Genomic DNA, 18784 nt, shown 5'->3' with positions numbered 1-18784 from the left:
TGTAGTAGGTACACTAAAACTAATATTTTTTTTTACACAGAAATGTCCAGTACTTTGGAATGGCTGGAAGAAAATTTCCCTCGGAATGAAATGAGTGAAGACAGTGATACTAACGGTAGACAATACACTTCTCTATATAAGCCAATTAATAACCATTACTTTGTGTACTTAACACATTTATTTTTAACAAACCATACAGACATTAAAAATAATAGACCATGAGAGACGTTAGAAAATTCTCTGCAGCGAATGGAGCTAAAAATTGATCCGTTAATCAAAAATGTCATGCTTTTAAAAAACTTTGTGGAGGACCATATAAAAGAAAAAAATAAATCACTGTCCCACATGTACCTGTTCCCCCTCTTCATGCCCCAGCCAACTATCCCCAAAACCTCCCCAGCAAGAAAAACATTACAATGAGACTTCCATCCCTTCCTCCCCTACCATCCATCATGTCCAAACCCCTAACTCCCCTGTATTTGTTTCTGCTTCCCCCTCTCTTTCATAATTTTTATACTTGTATACAATAATAAAATATTAAGTGTGGTGTTAGTATATTCCTCTGTGTCTTATTTTTTTAAAAAGGAAGTTGGGGTGTCCACAGACCACGCGACTGTCCAAGATGTCCGCAATGAACCAAAATGAGGGTGTCCTAAGGACACTATACCTGTTCGTATTTGTAACGCTCACCTGGTATCCACGGGGACGTCACTCAGCCTGTTCTGACCTCTTACGACCTCAAACCCTTCCCTGGAGGCTATTCGACTGGAGACTTGGCCTGAAACACACGATTGGTAGAGTTTAACTCCCTATTGTCTCTGTGTGCCTGAACCCCTTCTTCCCTGGGGCCCAACCCTTCCCTTTGATCCACAGCTCACCTTGTTTTCATGGATAGTGTGCTCGCCGTCCTGCTTTGAGTGCAGGGGCGCGTTGATTGATGCAGGCTCGTTGCTGCCTAGTTACTTAACTGGCAAGAGTCCGACAGGTAAGTATAATGAGTCTTTTGAACAGTTCTCTACCTTTGTTCCTTTCCTTCCTTAGATGATGGCCGGCGTTCGGGGATGGCGGCGGGCTGCTGAGATGAATAGCGCTGAAGGTGAGTGGGAGCACAATGCGCGATGCACTCCTTTTGTATTTGCAGTGAACGGAGTTCTTTTTCTTTTGTCTTTTAGGTGCCGCAACATTTTCAGCGTGGATGCCGGTTATGAAGAACAAATGCAGTGGGTAAGTGCGGTATGCAGCGCCTCTAGATGTTTCCACGCTAACCTGGAGTGTCTTTTCCCTCTTGCAGATGGATGAGAGGGCTGGAATTCAGTTAAGCGTTTCCTTATTTTTTAAATATTGTACGAGCTTCAAAGATTTGCAGAATGCTTACTAATGCCTTTTTTCTGTTCTTTTCCCTTTTCCTTAGGAAGCGGAGTGCCGGGATGGGAATGACACCGCCTAAGATGCCCGCAGAACAGAAGGAGCGATGAATGATGGGCAGAATCGCCGCAAGGTGAGAATGTTCCTAACGGTGTTCTTGTTCTTGCAGGAGCTGAGCGCAGAAGATAGATGCAGGCCATACTCGAGACTGATCTGAACACGGCGAGTGTCACGCTGCAGGTGCAGAAAACGCAAAGCATGTTTCTCAGCCTGGGTGTGGCTCAAATAGTCTCTGGGTATCCTTGTTGTCTCTGGGCTGAACCACACCCAAAAGACTAGACCGCACATGCAGTTCTGGGAACCGAAATATGTGGGGACATGTCCCCATCAATGCATTACAAGTCCAATCCCCAATGTTATCCTATGGGAGTGAATGAGTCTGGTGCCACAAGCGCCAAGTCTGACTCCAAGTGGGTCTTTGGAGGGATGGAAAGGCCCTTGAGGGCCATGTAGGTGATCGTGGCCTGGCTCCAGCCTGACATCTTGGAGGGCTGGGGACATGAGGGGCAGGAATCATGACAGTATTGTTGGCAATCAAAATGGAGGTGTCCTTAGGACACCCAAGATGTCTGCCTGTCTGCAATTAACCAAAATGGGGGTGTCTTAAGGACACTATACCTGTTCGTACTATCCTCAATCAAGATGGAAGTGTCCTTAGGACACATAAGATGTCCGCCTGTCCGCCATTAACCAAAATGGCGGTGTCCCAAGGACACTATACCTGTTTGAATTGGCCGTAGTCAATGTGGGGGTGTCCGCAGAACACTAAAGATGTCCGCATATTCGTAGCTATGCAAAATAGTGTCCTAAGAACATTCCCCCTGTTTGCATTGTCCATAACCAGAATGAATATGTCCGTAGAACACACAGCCCATCCGCCTGTCCGCAAAGTTGTGATGCACCTTTGTTTTGTTCGGGGACCTGAATACTTTCCATAGAACACCCCCGCGCATGCGTAGCACACACTTGCCCCTACGAACATCATGCCTGTCCACAACTGTCCGCCGCACGTGTGTCACACTTTTAATTAGTTCAGGGACTGGAACACTGTCCGTAGAACACCCGCACACATGCGTAGACCCGACCCTGTGCATTTGGTGTCCTACCGACAGCTGTCCCATTCACCAACGTGTTTTCGACATCATGTGACCGCACCCGCACTAAGCGCTACGAACACTGCCCGGGCCCCTGGACACCTAAAAATTCTTTTTTTTCAGCAATCCAAGGTATTTTCCTGGGAAAGTTCACCCTTGCACATGACCCAAACTGTCCCTGGTGATCTGCATACTTTTTGGAATTTTTTTAGCCCTTTCTTGGTGTTTGAAATGTTGGGAGAAAGCTTGGGTGTCCGCGAAGTGCGCCGAAGCACCCCTATAAAAGGCCACACCCCAGAGCTGCTCCTTATTCTGTTTTGGGCTTCCAGGACAGAGACTGCTCCTTGTTGCATTGGATTGCACTTGCTCTTTGAAACAGCTGTACTGATGGCATCCATGGCTGCTGCTGGTGCTACTGCTGTCTCCACAGCACCCCCAACCCCTCCACCTCCAACACTTCCCCGAGGGCCTGCAGAGGGGAACAAGCATCAGGATACAAAGGAGAGTGATGAAGAGGATGAGGTAGTGGAAGTCCCTAGTACTAGTTCTCACCGTGAATCTTGGGTGTGGAGGTTATTTACCACTGTTGGTGGAGTACCAAAAGCACATGCACACAAGGTGACCTGCAATCAGTGTAAGATGATGCTGAGTCATGGGAAACCGGGTTTGTATAGCTAAGTTACTACCTCAATGAAGCAACACCTAAAATCGTTCCACGATGGGGCTATTCGTAAGGTTGTACCTTGCGATAAACGTAGTAGGTTGAGTTCCCCTACAGCATCCTCTGTTTCCACTCCTGCTACCACAAGACACTCCTGTGGGGCAGCGCATCCCTAAAGCTGCCTCGCAGGCCATACATGATGCTGTTGATACTTACCTTTTGAGGGTCACAGTATTATGCATGTACTGCGACGCAGTACTCTGCAGGGGGGAGAATCTTCAAAGTGCTTTTGAATGGTGGGCAAGGAGCATGAGAAGAACTGCTACCTACCTGAATAAGGCCTACCCTACATCTTCCTCTCTCCACCTGCCCTTTCTTATCCCCGTGGTTGGTGTCCCTTCCTTACCCTCCTTTCCCTTCCTTTCCTTGTGTGTCGTGTTTAAAAAAACCAAAGAAAAAAGGCTCTTTTCAGAGCCGCCATTCACAGTTCAAAAGGAGAAGTGTCACTGAAATGCGCAGGGCCCTGTGCATTTTTAGAAGTCCGAGGACATCTAAAATCTGTGCAGTGCTGCTCTGTCACAACTATTGCACTTTTCTCTGGGAGGAAATGGTGGCTCTTAAAAGAGCCTTTTTGTGGGTTTTCTATGTTTTGAAAACTTCAAATGGTCAACACCTATTGCAAAATGGATTGCTGTAATTCCAAAAAAGGTTGCAATGCATTTAGTATATTTTGCAGAAAAATCTTATTTCCGGCATAAGTAAGATGTACTCAATCTCTGCGAAAAATGTGTGTACTATGAAACATAATGTTTTCATTGTGAAAAGAGGACATACCAACATCTCTCAAAAAGGCATAGACAGCCTTGTTAACATTGCGCCTTGCTTTCTCCATTTGTGGACCAGATGAAGAACAACGCAGACACATTTGTCTCTGCGCAATACGGGAAAAAATTACTCTGGATTTTGGATACATGTCCATGACTTTCCCAAGTTGATTGCAAATTGCAAAGAGATTCCAGACACATGTCCTAAACTGTTCCCTCCACAATGAATAATAATAATGTTTGGATGACACTGTGTAACCAAAGTAGCATAAAGGGGTACCAAATCCAGCCACTTCATGCACTCCATGTCCGTGTACTTCCACATGAGGGAATCCAAGATGTACAGCCACTCCACAGCAATCTGCATGCCCCTCCAACCAATTTTAACCATGAATCTCCCAAAATCCAAACAATCTGCTTTCTGAAACACACAACCATAGCCATCTCCTCTCCTCTCAGGAAAAATACTTTCTAACAAACTCTCTGCTCACACATCACACCTAGTAAACCCTATTGACCAATCCCTTGCTGTACTACGTCTCATTTGTATCCCTCTCAACCTCAAAAATCCTGTAGGTAACACACGCTGTCTGCTGCCAAATCATAAAATCTGAGCGCGGGGAATTAAAATGTAAATAGTGTGCCCCATTTCCCCTTTGAGGTTGGCTCCGAAAAGAGCCTTTTGTTTTCTTTGCAGATGCTCCAGAAACACCTTTTATTTTGTATTTTTTTGGGAGGTTTTTTCCTTATTTCCCTCCAAAAATATTCACATTAGCTTCTCCAAAGCAACCCTTATGTTCCAAAACAGCATGGCATTTCCCACAAAAGATAGACATGCCATCTTCTTTAACCCTTTAAGTGCCAGGGGTGAGGTATCTCGTCCTTGACAGTGCACACGCAGTGCCAAGGACGAGATAGCTCGTCCTTTTCGGCACCTTGTTTTGAGCGATCTCTGCAAAGCAGGGATCGCTCAAAACTGAAATCCAACCCCCGGGCTATGTGAGGGGGAGGTCCCCCCTCACTGCCAGGGGGCTGGATTACCTTCAGTTTCACGTCGGCGTGAAACTGAAAGTAAATTACCCGCAGCAGCCATTTTCGGCTGCTGCGGGGAAGAGAGAAGGTAAGAGACCTTCTTTGTCCGCCTCGATCTCCGGCTGTATTTCAAGCCGGAGATCGAGGCGGGTATTGTTGGAAAGGGGAGATTCTCCCCTTTACAACGATACCATTGTGTGGCATTGCTGCCCGCGGATCGGGCGCAGGGCGCGCGATCCGCGGGCAGCAATGCCACCGGATCAATACAGATCCGTTTGTGACGCAGGGGGAGGAGGGGGGCTGCTTACTAGGTAAGCGGCCACCCTCCCCCGTGGCCCCAAGGCATGGGGCCACAGCAGCAGAGACCCCTGGGGGCAGATGATCACTGCCCCAGGGGTGAATACGGGTGGGGAGAAAAAAAATTAGAGGGAAGGGGGAGGTGGGAGGGGGTTTGGGGCCCTGGGGCCCACTAGACCACCAGGGATTTTGTAAAAAATGGTGTCCTTGGAAAGGGGGGGTTCCCCCCTTTCCAAGGACACCACATATATGAGGCATTGCTGGTCACGGATCGGCGCAGAGCATTCGATCCGTGACCAACAACCCACTAGACCACCATGGATCCGTTTGTGAGGTGGGGGCAGGGGGCTGCCTCAAGTAAGCAGCCCTCTCCCCCCTCCCGGCCCCCAAAGCATGGGGGCACATGCTTGTGAACCCTGGGGTAGATGGCTGACCATCTGCCCCAGGGGAATGAAAAAAAAGTTGAAATGATGGGGAAAGGGGGTGGGGGAAGGGGTGGGGGTGGGGGGCCACTAGCCACCATGGATTTTTTATTGAATGAAAGGGGGGGAGGGATGCCCCCCCAACCAAAGTAGAAAGGGACACCCCTTGTAACCCTCCCTGGGGGCAGATATCTGCTCCTAGGAAGGGGCTTCTGACCCCAGGGAGGGATGCATGAGGTGGGGCCCCCCTATCTGCCCCCAGGAAGGGTTGCATGAGGTGGGACCCTCCATTTGGGGTGGGGGGGGGGGTTGAGGGCCACCCCCCGTTGCAGTACATCATTCGCTGCCAATTTAGGGTGCCCCTCAGCCCCCCCTAAAAAGCAGCCTGTGAATTTGTATTTTGTTTTTTGTTTACCCAACTTTGCTTGGTGCAGATGGCCTCAGTAGTGTGGCAATCTGCCCCCAGGGTGCCCAAACCCTACTGCCCCATCTATTGGGGGTCCTTCCCCACCTTTTGTGGTGGCCCTCTCCCCCCTCACCCCAAATAGAGGTGGGGGTGTACCTCACGCAGCCGTTTGGAGGAGGCCCAGGGAGGCCTGCATGAGGTGTGTCCCCAAGCCATTGGGGGTGGGGGGGGAGAGGGCCCCCAAAAATGCTGGGACAGGCCCCCCAATAGATGGGGCAGTAAGGTTTGGGCACCCCGGCGCCAGATTGGCACACCAATGTGCCCCTGTGCACCAAGGGGAGTTGGGTTACCAAAGGAAAAAAGTGAAAATGGTGGAACGCTTTTTAGGGGGGGCGGTGGGGCACCCCAAAGGGTCGGGAAAGTTCCTAATGGGATAGGGCGTTAACCCCCCCCCCCCTCGCCCACAATGGAGTGGGTGCCATGTCATGCAGCCCTCCCTGGGACCAGATATCTGCTCCTAGGAACGGACGCCTGAGCCCAGGGAGGAGTGCAGGACAGCCTCCCACCTTATCTGCCCCTGGGGAGGGCTACATGAGATGGGCCGCCCCTCCAATTGGGGTGGTGGTGGAGATGTGCACCCCCCTTCACGTTAGAAAATTCCACAGCGGTTTAGGGGGCCCCTCCGCCCCCGCAAAAGGGCAGCCTGCCATTTTGAATTGTGTTCTTCGTTTACTATACCTGCCTTGGCGTAGAGGGGCACATTGGTGTGCCAGTCTGGCGCCGGGGTGCCCAAAATGTACTGGCCAATGCAACAGGGGGGGGCCAATATGGGTGGTCTGGTATTTGGGTGGGCTGGCACAGATGTGTTTTGTTTTTCCCTTTACAGCTCTTGAGCAGTTCAAGCTTCTCCCTTGTTATGTACGTATGAAATTTTGGTTATTCCAACATTTTATAGTGGGTGGAGGGCACATTGCTATTGGGATGGGGGTGAACAGGGCATGTAGTGTTGGTGTTGTGAAGGAAGTGGGTGCTCTGGGGAGGTATTGGGGTGGCCAGGAACACACTTGCCGGGGTAGTGCACAAAACGCCCCCCAGTGCAGCTGAACAGTGCTGTTTCCCTGGGAGGGAAGTTTGCCACTTAGCCATCTGTGCAATGTTTTTTTTGTGTGCTGGGGGTTGCCATACATCCATTGGTCTTATGCCAGTTTGCTATCACTGTGCAATCCAGCCTTCTGTGGAGGTAGATGACTGAGAAGTTTCATGTATGTGGTGGAAGGAGCTGAAAAATGTACAGATATATGCCAGACAGTTTGGATGTGTTATTGGTAGGCAAAGCTCTGAATGTAATTCTTTTATGTTTCCGTTGCTGTTGCGGCTACTGAAAAGCTTTTGCTGACTTATGTAAGTACCACATATATTACTTGGTAATGTGCGGGTGGAGGGTTACTGTGGTGGGAGAAACTGTGGCTGCAGTGTCAGTGGTATGGGTGAGAAAGGGTAGTGGGGCGGTTCGGGGGCCAGTGATGGGAGTGCCTTGCATTGAGGAAGGTGGCTGCTTTGCAGAAGGAAAAATTGGCCGACATAAGTAGCAGCTCCTTTTCAAAAATGTTGCCGGTAGTAATGCAGATGATCATTTTTTTCTGAGCATGGTACGCACACTTGATACAGAGAACACTACTTTTACTGCAACGATCCCCATTTCTGTGGTCCTTTTCCAGCAGTCGTCCCAGTGAGCCCCGCCAGGTCCCCATCCTTTTGCAGGGGGAAAAGCTGTAACGCAGGGTAGCTAGAGGGGCAGGAGGGGTGGGGGGTGAAGTCATTGGCCTTGGGCGTCCATCTCCCAGATGGATATTTGGTCCCTCAAAAGCAGCAGTGGGTGCAGGGTGCCCCGGCACGGTCCCCATCCCGTCCTAGAGGGGAAAGCTACAGTGCTGGCCAGGCAGAGATGTAGGGTGGTGGTGGTTGATGTGTGTGACCTTGGCTGCCTCTCTGCCTTGGTAGTCGAATGGCCCCAAGTTCACCAGTACATCAGGAGCTGCGCCCCAATTTCTCACAATCCGTGTCCAAATTTGCATGCATGTGTGATGAATGGCGCACATTCTGTCAGAGTAACTATGTTTGGAGAGGTTACAAAGCACCCTTGCTGCATAGGTCATATCCTCTGTCAGACTAGTCACCCTGCCAAAGTGTAATGGTGTAGCATGTGCAAGTCACCTTACCACTGTGCAGTGCAGGCGGTGGGCCACAGGACCAGACAACCTTTACTGATTACAATTGCCCCAGCACAACTGTGTTATTGGCACAAGGTGACATACTGTCTTCTTCACCTCTTTCCCACCTCCTTCCCCTGAAACACAAGTGCCAATTACGTAATGACCTACTGTAAATTCACATGAGAGGTGCATGTCTGAATGGGTGAAGTGTGTGTCTGGGATTGTTACAAGAGCCATGTGTTCACGCAATCATTCAGCTGGTTGGTAAACTGTATGTATAGCCATATTCATGGGGGTTTACTTGTTTCCATTTCATAGTGACGATGAGGGTTGTGTAGATAATTGGCTCCTCTTTTACCCAAAGGGCTGCACGATTTTCCGAGGGCCAACCACATCTGGCTCTGAAAGGGATGCCCTCCTGGTGCATTGGTTTGGGGTTAGGGGGAAGCGCTTTCACCAGCTCAGAGGAGCCATCAGCGATGTCCATGAAAAAGGAGATGAAACCCCCCCCCACCCTACAGTGGTGCACCTGGGAGGAAATGATTTAGCGTCTGTGGGAGGGGAAGGGATACATGAGCTGCTAATGGAGGAACTGGAATGGATAGCACAGAGGTTTCCAAACATTGATGGTTTGGTGCCAGATTTCCGGGATTTTTTTTAAACAAAAAAATGTCTGCAGGATGCCATATGCCCACTTGTCTTATTTCCATTTCCAATCCGTGTGCAGTCTAGCCTTCCGTAGTGGTAGATGACTGAGAAGTGTCATGGAACTGGTGGAAGGAAGTGAAAAATGTACAGATAGTTGCCAGACAGTTTGGATGTGTTATTGGTAGACAAAGCATTGAATGTAATTCTTTTATGTTTCCTTTGCAGTTGCGGCTACTGAAAAGCTATTGCTGACTTATGTAAGTACAACATTTATTACTTGGTAATGTGGGGGTGGAGGGTTACTGCGGTGGAAGGAATTGTGGCTGCATTGTCAGTGATAAGGGTGGGTAAGGGTAGTGGGGAGGGTCGGGGGCCAGTGATGGGTGTGCCTTGCATTGAGGAAGGCAGCTGCTTTGCAGAAGGAAAGGTTTGGCCGACATAAGTAGCAGCAAATTTTCAATTTTTTTCCAGTAGTTATATAGATGGTCATTTTTTCTGAGCATGCTATGCACACTTGTTACAGAGCTCATTCATTTCACTGCAAAGTTCACCATTTCTGTGGTCCAATTCCAGCAGTGGTCCCAGTGTGCCCCATCCTTTTTCAGGGGGAAAAACTGTAACGCAGGGTAGCTAGAGAGGGGAGGGGGTGTCATTGGCCTTGGGCGTCCGTCCCCCAGGTGGATATTTTGTCCCCCAAATTCAGCAGTGGGTGCAGGGTGCCCTGGCAGGGTCCAATCCCTTCCTGGAGAGGAAAGCTGTAGTGCTGACCAGGAAGCGATGTAGGGTGGTGGTGGGTGATGGGTGTGACCTTGGCCACCTCCCTTGGTAGTAGAGTGCCCCCAAGTTCACCAGTGGTCCTGGAGCTATGGCCGAAACACTCACAATGAAAGTGTCTGAAGGTGCGCCCATTTGTGGTAAATGTGGCACATTCTGTCAGGGTACCTATATTCAGAGAGCGTACAAAGCACACTTCCTGTGGACTTCATATCCTCTGTCAGACTAGTCACCCTGCCAAAGTGTAATGATGTAGCATGTGCAAGTCACCTTACCACCGTGCTGTGCAGGCGGTGGCCCACAGGAGCAGACAACTTTTACTGATTACAATTGCGCCAGCACAACTGTGTTATTGGCACAAGGTGACCTTCTTCACCTCTTTCCCCTGAAAATAATGTGGCAATTATGTGTCGACCTGCTGTTATCTCAAATGAGAGGTGCGTTCCGAATGGGTGAAGTGTGTGTCTGGGATTGTTACAAGAGTCATGTATTGACGCAATTGTTGTGTAATTTGGTAAAATGTATGTGTAGCCATAATCATGGGGGTTTTCCTGTTTCCATTTCCTAGTGAGGATGAGGGTTGTGTGGATTTTCGGCCACTCTTATATCCAAAGGGCTGCACGACTTTTCCGAGGGCCACCTACATCTGGGTCTGGAAGGGATGGCCTTGCAGTGCATTGGTTTGGGGTGATGGGGGATGCGCCTTCACCAGCTCTGAGGAGCCATCATCGCTGCCCAAGCAAAAGGAGAGCCCCCCCCCCCCCCTGACCTTATAGTGGTGCACCTGGGAGGAAATGATTTTGCGTCTGTGGGACGGAAGGGGGTACGGGAGCAGCTCATGGCAGACCTTGAATGAATTGCACAGAGGTTTCCAAACACTGGTGGCCTGGTCCCAGATGATTCCCAGGATGGATTGGAGAACTCAAGGGAATAGAAGGGCCATCAACCGCTCGGTGTGGAAACTGAATGGCGAGTTCACTAGACTGACAGAGGGCAACACCAGAATACGGACCATTCACCATGGCAATATCAAAGGTGCTGTGATGTTTCACAGAGATGGGGTGCATCTTTCCAAAACAGGCATGGAGCTGTTCATTGGAAACATAATGGATTTTGCCCAGACGCTATTTTAGGGGGGGTTTGCCCAGTGACTGATGGACGCACTGGAAGATGTGAAAAGTGAATAAAAATGGTAGTAAGTATGTTGGCAGTGAGACTTCCACTTCCTAGCAATTGTTTGCATTCATGGCATGTCAAAGCATTCAGTATGTTTGTGTTGCTTATTTCTTAGCTACCCATCACCACTTGCTTCAGCCTACATCAATTTGCTTGGCCTTGCATTAATTTTGTCCTTGTGAGCTTTCCCCTTACAATAGACACCCCTATGTGAATGAGCAGGTGTTTTTGTCAAAAGTGTGCCAGCAGTTGCCCGGAAGGGCCAGCCGTGTACTTTATTTATCTTCCCTTTCTGCTTCTTCATTGCCTATGGCTTCTCAACTCACCCAATCACTAATACGTTGCATAGTTGCTTCTCACCTCGATTTCCCATCCACAAGCATCCCATGGAGGAGGGCATGGTGCAAAGCATGTTGGCTGTTTCTGAATAGATAGTGTGGCTGAAATCCCCGTCCCCACGCTTGTATTTCTGTACAGTTTAGTGGAATAGTACATTGTCCATAGATTTTTTGTTCTCTTTCTTTTAGGAGCAGGTGTGTTGTAGCTGTCTACCCACTTGTAGGAAAGCAGTCAGCTGGTCCTTAGCATTTCACTTGAGTGTTTGCAAAGTAATACTCCGTTTATTGTAGTGTGCAGGGAGTACGTCATATTGCAGAGGGCTGCTACAGTTTGTGAGCAAAGTCTGGACCTTTTGGTGTACTTGTGTGGAGTAGGTTTGTGGCACTGAATCCCACTTACTGTGCTGTGTTCTATACTTTCAGAAGCACACATACTTATTATTTCAGTCTTCATCTGGTCTTTGGGCAGTGAAGGGTTCCATAGCGAAGGTACTCTTGGCTTCTCGGCGATCAATGTCTGGTGCGGAGGCATTAGCAGCAGTGATGGAGTCTGGCTCAGAGCAAGGCACAGATGTGTACATGCATTCTGAAACAGATAGTGCTTCTGAGGGGCAGGAGGGAAGTGATTGGTGAAGTGAGATGGCCATTGACGAAAGTCCCTCCTCCCACTCATCATCATCTGATGACGAAGAGGAAGGAAGAGTGCGTCCACCTTTTCGCACACTTCCCACACGCAGGGGACCTGTAAGGAGGAGGGGACGTGCAAGACGGCCACGCAATGTGGCAGTTCCTGACATGACTCAGGAGTTGCTCTGGGTGCCTCCAGCAATGGCTCAGCCTGTTGTGCCCCCTTTCACTGGTATATCAGGGTGCACAGTGAATACAGAAGGGTTTCAGCCTATTGATTTTTTCAACCTTTTTGTTGATGATGGGTTCATTGCAGATGTGGTTCAGCAAACCAATTTATATGCTGCACAGTTCATGAGTTCTAGGGGTCCCACCCTGAAACCCCACTCCAGAGCACAATCATGGGTACCCACAAACGATGTTGAAATGAGAGTTTTGGGGTCTCATTCTGCTCATGGGAATTGGACACAAGCCGTCTGTCGCGATATACTGGTCTACTGTAGCACCACTTTATTGCCTGTTTTTTTCAGCTACAATGAGCAGAAATCGCTTTCAAGCACTGCACCGTATGTTGCACTTCAATGACAACTCGGCAGAATACCCAGAACGGACCCAAACTTTGATAGGCTGTTCAAACTGAAGCCATTTCTGGACAACTTCACTCACCGATTCGCAGAGGTGTATGTTCCTAGCCAGAACATATCCATTGATGAATCGTTGGTGTTGTTCAAAGGTCGCCTAGTATTCAGGCAATACATTCCTAGCAAGAGATCACGATATGGGATTAAAATGTACATGTGTGAAAGTACCACTGGGTATGTCAGCAGCATGAGAGTCTACACTGGTAAAGACTCTACCCTAAACCCTCTGAGCTGCCCAGCCCATTTAGGGACAAGTGAGAAGATTGGGATATTCTCACACCATGGCTCCACAAGGGACATCATTTGTATGTAGACAATTTCTACACTGGAATTCCACTGTTCAAGGAATTGTTCAATGTGGGCACACTGGCATGCGGTACAATCCGCAGTAACCGCAAAGGCTTCCCCAGACAACTTGTGTGTAAAAAGTTGGCCAAGGGACAATGTATGGCATTGCAGCAGGATGAATTGTTAGCATGTACACATCCCTTTTGTCGCAGAATTTCACTGCTAAGTACTATTCATGATGAAAGTACTTCAGCTGTCCCTCTGCGCAGGCAGACACAGCAAGTGTTGAAGCCCAATTGCATTCTGGATTACAACAAGTACATGGGTGGAGTAGACAAAAATGACCAAGTGCTTGAGTCATACCACGCTGAACGAAAGTCGCATTTCTGGTACAAAAAGTTAGCCACACACATTGTGCATATGGCAACGTACAATGCTTATGTGGTGTACCGTGCAGCTACTCCAGAAAACAAGCTCTTCTTTTTGGATTTTGAATTAGCAATTGTTCAATCTCTGGCTAATATTCATGTACAAATTCCCTCCTTTCCAGAGGTCGAAGATGTGGCCAGATTGCAAGAGCGACACTTCGGTGATTATGTTCCTCCCACTGCCACGAAGGCACAACCGTACCGAAAATGTAAGGTGTGTACAAAACAAGGAAAGAGGAAAGATACTCTGGTGTACTGTCCCCAATGCCCTTCCCAGCCTGCCCTCTGCTTTCAGCCTTGTTTCCTTTTGTATCATACAAAGGAAAATTATTGGGAGATCGACTGATTTCTGAAAATGCCCATCATTCCTTGAAAGGGACCCTTAGCCACTGAAAGCGTGGGATGACCAGTGGGTTAACCTTTTCCTTTTGCGGCCCCGGTAGGTGCACTCACACATGTGAGGTACCATTTTCATCGGGACACCTGTGGGAACGAGGCACGGTAGGCCATGTGTTGGGGGCGTGTTTCGATGGGAGCGCCGAGGGAAATGTGCGGAAAAAGCATTTTTTTCCCCACATTTCGGAATTTGCGGGGCTGTCTGGGTAATACATTCTGGGCCGATGTGCGCAAATCATACCTCTGCGGATTCCCAAGGGTGTCTTCTTTTCAGAAATGCATGGGGTTCCTGTTTTTCTTGGTGGCTGAAACACCCCAGGCCTAAATCTGTCGGTTGCCTCCCCAAACCCTTTGTGGGGGATAGCAGTGTTTTAGGCTTTCCCCTTGGCGGCCAGGTAGGTGCACCCACACATGTGAGGTACCGTTTTCATCGGGACACCTGTGGGAATGTGTGACGGTATGCCATGTGTTGTTGGTGGCGTGTTTCGATGGGTGCTTCGAGCGAAATGTGCGGAAAAAGCGTTTTTTTCCCGACATTTCAGACTTTGTGGGGCTGTCTGGGTAATAAAATCTGGGGCGATGTGCGCAAATCATACCTCTGCGGATTCCCACGGGTGTCCTCTTTTCGGAAATGCATGGGGTTCCCTGTTTTCCTCGGTGGCTTGGACACCCGAGGCCCATATCTGTACGTTGTGCCGGTCGGCAGAATGTCTGAGATTTCGCTCTGAAAACAGACTTGGGGTTACTTGTGTTTTAGGCTTTCCCCTTGGCGGCCAGGTAGGTGCACCCACACATGTGAGGTACCGTTTTCATCGGGACACCTGTGGGAACGCGTGGCGGTAGGCCATGTATTGTTGGGGGCGTGTTTCGATGGGTGCGTTGACAGAAATGTGCGGAAAAAGCATTTTTTCCCCACATTTCGGACTTTGCAGGGCTGTCTGGGTAATAACATCTGGGGCGATGTGCGCAAATCATACCTCTGCGGATTCCCATGGGTGTTCTCTTTTCGGAAATGCATGAGGTTCCCTGTTTTCCTCGGTGGCACCTGTGGGAACATCATCGGGACACCTGTGGGAACATGGCCCACGGTAGGCCATGTGTTGTGGTTGTGTGGTTTTCATAATGTTTTGACCCATTTGCTGGTGCCCTTTGTCTCACAACCCTTTCTTTTCCCAAATGTGACCTACATTTAGTCGCTGCTTTAGCCACCATACACTTGTGTAACCTGCACAAGTCACCTACCCTTGAAAAGGGTCTGCCTGTGCTCTTTCAAAAAATGTATGCTTGCCGTTCCTCACCACATTGGTTTTCCAATTTACACATGCTAAGTGCATCTGGTCAGGCTGTGAGCGTAAAACTCCTGTGTACCATGGCTCAGTGTTTGGCTTGTGGTATTGCTTGTTTTGTAAAAACACTACAAAAATTGTATGCTCTCCTAACAGCAAGAGTCGGGGGAATGTAGCGGAGCATTGCTTTTCTCAAAATTCATAGAAGCCATTGCCGTACCAAGCCAACCATGTCCAACACATACCTTTTTTTTCCTGCTTTTCCCCCATTGTATGGCAGTTTCCCCTACCTAGTTGTTGCCTGACCTATGCAAATCACCCCTTCCAAAACTTGGAATTTTGTCTACTTTTCAGAAATATATGCCTTTCTGTCCTCCAATTTGGCTTTCCTGCCCTTTTCCTCCATTCTGTCCATGCATGTCCAATTGGCAAAAATGGCCAAAATCGCCTACCTCTCACAAAACGGTTGATAACCACATCAAAATAATTTTTTTCCATTTCCACTCAACCTGTTCCTGAAAGCCACGAAATTGGGGAACTCAGCACAGCAAACCATTTGTTCCTAGCTCTTACAAGGAAAAAACCACAGGCTGCTTCTTTGTACATCATTTTATTGGTATTTTTTGAAAAAACCCAACATTTTCGCACTTTTTCCTTATTCCTTATTTTATCTCACCCCCCTACAGCAACCTGGGATTCCTGGGTGGCGTTACGACCGCCTACATGTGGGGAAAAAAGGAGCCAAATTTGGCCAAGATATCTCATGTAACAAAAAAGTTACAAGCCATTGAATGGCCACATACCAAAATCACCAAAAAAGGCCCTGGCACTGGGGGGAAATACCCATGGCACTTAAAGGGTTAAAGTAATCAACATTACCAGAGTCAATGTTGTCATTGTTGAAAAAGAACATGCCAGCTCTAAGCATAAAAGCAAACCTGCCTCGGTTGATTAAACACCTAGCAATATTTTGCTGATGACAAAAAAAAGAGAACTATTGTCCCATATTGCCGTAGGTACCAACCAGAAAAAAATACCTTGGCATTTGGAAGTCGTTTCATTACTGCCTGAACCAAGTTTTCTAGATCTTTTAACAAAGTAGGGGCACTGACATAACCCAAATGCAAAGCACCACAGTGCAGGACAACCAAATGTGGTCTGTTAACCCTAGCAATATATTGGAAAACTTCTACCATTGTCTGCAAATTGAAACCAGGCACAGTGCTCTACACCACCTCCACTCCTTTCACATCAGAATTCTTTACCACATTCCTACATTTTGCATACTGCTCCAAACCATTCACAAACATATCTCCAAGCACCACCACCCTGACTTTCTCCACCTCCGCCATCTTCACTACACACAGCCTCTCTCAATACGAAGCAGAACCTCAACACCTGATTGGCTAATCCTCAAAATCACTCCCATTTCATGCTCGGAAGCCCCGGATGTGGCATGTCCTGTCTGCGAACAGCCGCGGTGTCCGTGGCGCGTGCAAGTAACACTGGGGCAGCCCTTCTACCCTTTCCACTTCACTCTCTGCACCATTCCCTCATTGGCTACTGTTAAGCAGTCACGCAACCATCCACCAATCACATGCAAGACCTCTAAATCTAACTCCATCACAATTCAGCACTTTAGATATACTGTTGATCACTCCGAGTACAATTGCGCTGTGGCTGCAAAGCACCTACAGCAACTACTAGTAAACTCTCCAACATTTCTACTTGCAGATTTATGCACATCCACATGCATGAACACAAAGTACAGGTATGAATATTTTTTTGCACAGTACATCATACATATCAACATTCCGACCCACCTGGGAGGGACATTTCCTCTGAAAAATCGGGACACAACATTTGTGTCATAAGAATGCATTGGGCAAAAATGTATTTCCGGCAGGAGAACATGGAAAATAAAATTTTTCACAGAAAGATCTGAAGTCTCCTGCCGAAATCGGGAGGATTGTCATGTATGGTACATGTACATCTCTTGTATAAATGCATATAAACAGAATAACTGCCACTTACCCTGTGCAACCTGTAAAACAAGCTTACTGTCATTTCTCCCATCTACTATGATGAAGTGTCACTTGCAACACATACAGCTATCTAACAAAGTGTCATTTCATGTTACAAGATGGGAGAAATAATAGTATAATTATGGAAAAAGGCTTTCTAGTGTGTTATAAAATAACATGCAGTTGGGATGAGAACATGCATCTTTATTTATGCACACAGATAGCCAAAAGCCTTTGAAAGGCTCCCAGCTGAAACACCACCACTGCCTCTACAACTTTTCTTCCAATCTAGACGGCGCTTTCATTCCAGATGGTTGCCCATTCCGTATTAGATTTCACAACAGTATTCAACTATGCACAAGTGCAGTCATATCTATCACATCATCTACAACTATGTACAGTGTTGTAAAGCAAGACATTCAATATCTTCCCCCTTCCCCTCAGCCTGCAACACCAACACCAGGTCCTTCCTTGCAACCCTTACTTTATTTCAGACTCTCCCATCTCCAAGCACCACAAAATCACCCAGTTCTTCAGTAATCACCTACTGAGTAATAAGCTGCTGGCCCCATCAAATCCTTCTCATTTATTTCCCACACCTTCACAAATACATACATTGCATACTTTTCCATACAATTCCTGCCATTTACCCTGTAAAAATAGCAAACAAAGCATACGATTATTTCTTCTATCTCCTAACATCCAATAACACCCCCTTACAAAGCCAAGTGTGCTCTGTGTGCTTACTATTGTATTCATTTCTGAAGCATATTGTTTGTTTGTTTTTATTATTTATAATGCGCAAGTGTACCCGGGGGTATCAGGGCGCAGCCTTTACAAGAATTTTCGAAACTTGATTACATTGCAGAGAATATACAAGAATAAGATACACCAATGATATATACAAATCAGTAGGAAGTCTGCAGGCCAATTATATACAGGTAAGCAGGAAGGCACAAAGCAGGTAAGCAAGAAAGCACACGTGGTTACAGTTGTGCAGGTGGCGTTGGGCCTTTCTTAGTCTTAGTAGGTCTCGAGTTTCAACCATGAGATTACCAGTGAGCAGAAATTCTGGTAGGGCATGTCAATTCTGAGGTTTGGAGGCAAGGAATTCCACAACAAAGCAGCTTTTACTGGGAAGCTGTTGCCCCCTATTGTGGCCGCTTGTAGTGGGGAACAGATGGACAGTTTTTGTATGCGGTTCTGGTGGGTCTTAGTGAGGACTGTCGGTGGAATCTGTTGATCAAGTAAGTTGGGGCGGCATTGTTCAGAGACTTATGAGTGAGTGATGGCATTTTTAATAGAATGTTATCTTTAGTGGATAGCCAATTGTTCTGTTGGCTAATATGTGAAATGTGTTTCCTTCTGGAGATGCCCAGGGCTGCTCTGAGAGCATTGTTCTGAAGGGTTTGCAGTTTACTGGTGGTAGCCTTGGTGGAACTCCGGTATAGGGCGTTGCAGTAGTCAAGGCGAGACAAAATAAGAGCTCTGGCGAGTGTCAGGCAGCTGGAATCTGACAGGAAGGGTTTAGCTGCACGGATTAATTTGCATGTGTAAGCCATGGAGGATGCAAGGGAGCTTACTTGTCTTTTGAAGGAAAAATTGGAGTCTAGATAGAATCCCAGTGTTTTGACCTCCTGTCCAACTTTGATGATGTTTCCATCAATCATGAAGGAATTGTAGGCCGCGCCGAGTTTCTTTAAGTTGAGTGTGGTGCCTAGTATAAGTTGTTCTGTTTTATCATCATTCAGGCATAGTCCATGAGTGGCCATCCATGCTTGGAT

Source organism: Ambystoma mexicanum, chromosome 9, assembly GCF_040938575.1.
Source record: "Ambystoma mexicanum isolate Mex_15411 chromosome 9, UKY_AmexF1_1, whole genome shotgun sequence".
NCBI classification, from domain to species: Eukaryota; Metazoa; Chordata; class Amphibia; order Caudata; family Ambystomatidae; genus Ambystoma; species Ambystoma mexicanum.
Note: the sequence above shows the minus strand (reverse complement) of the source record.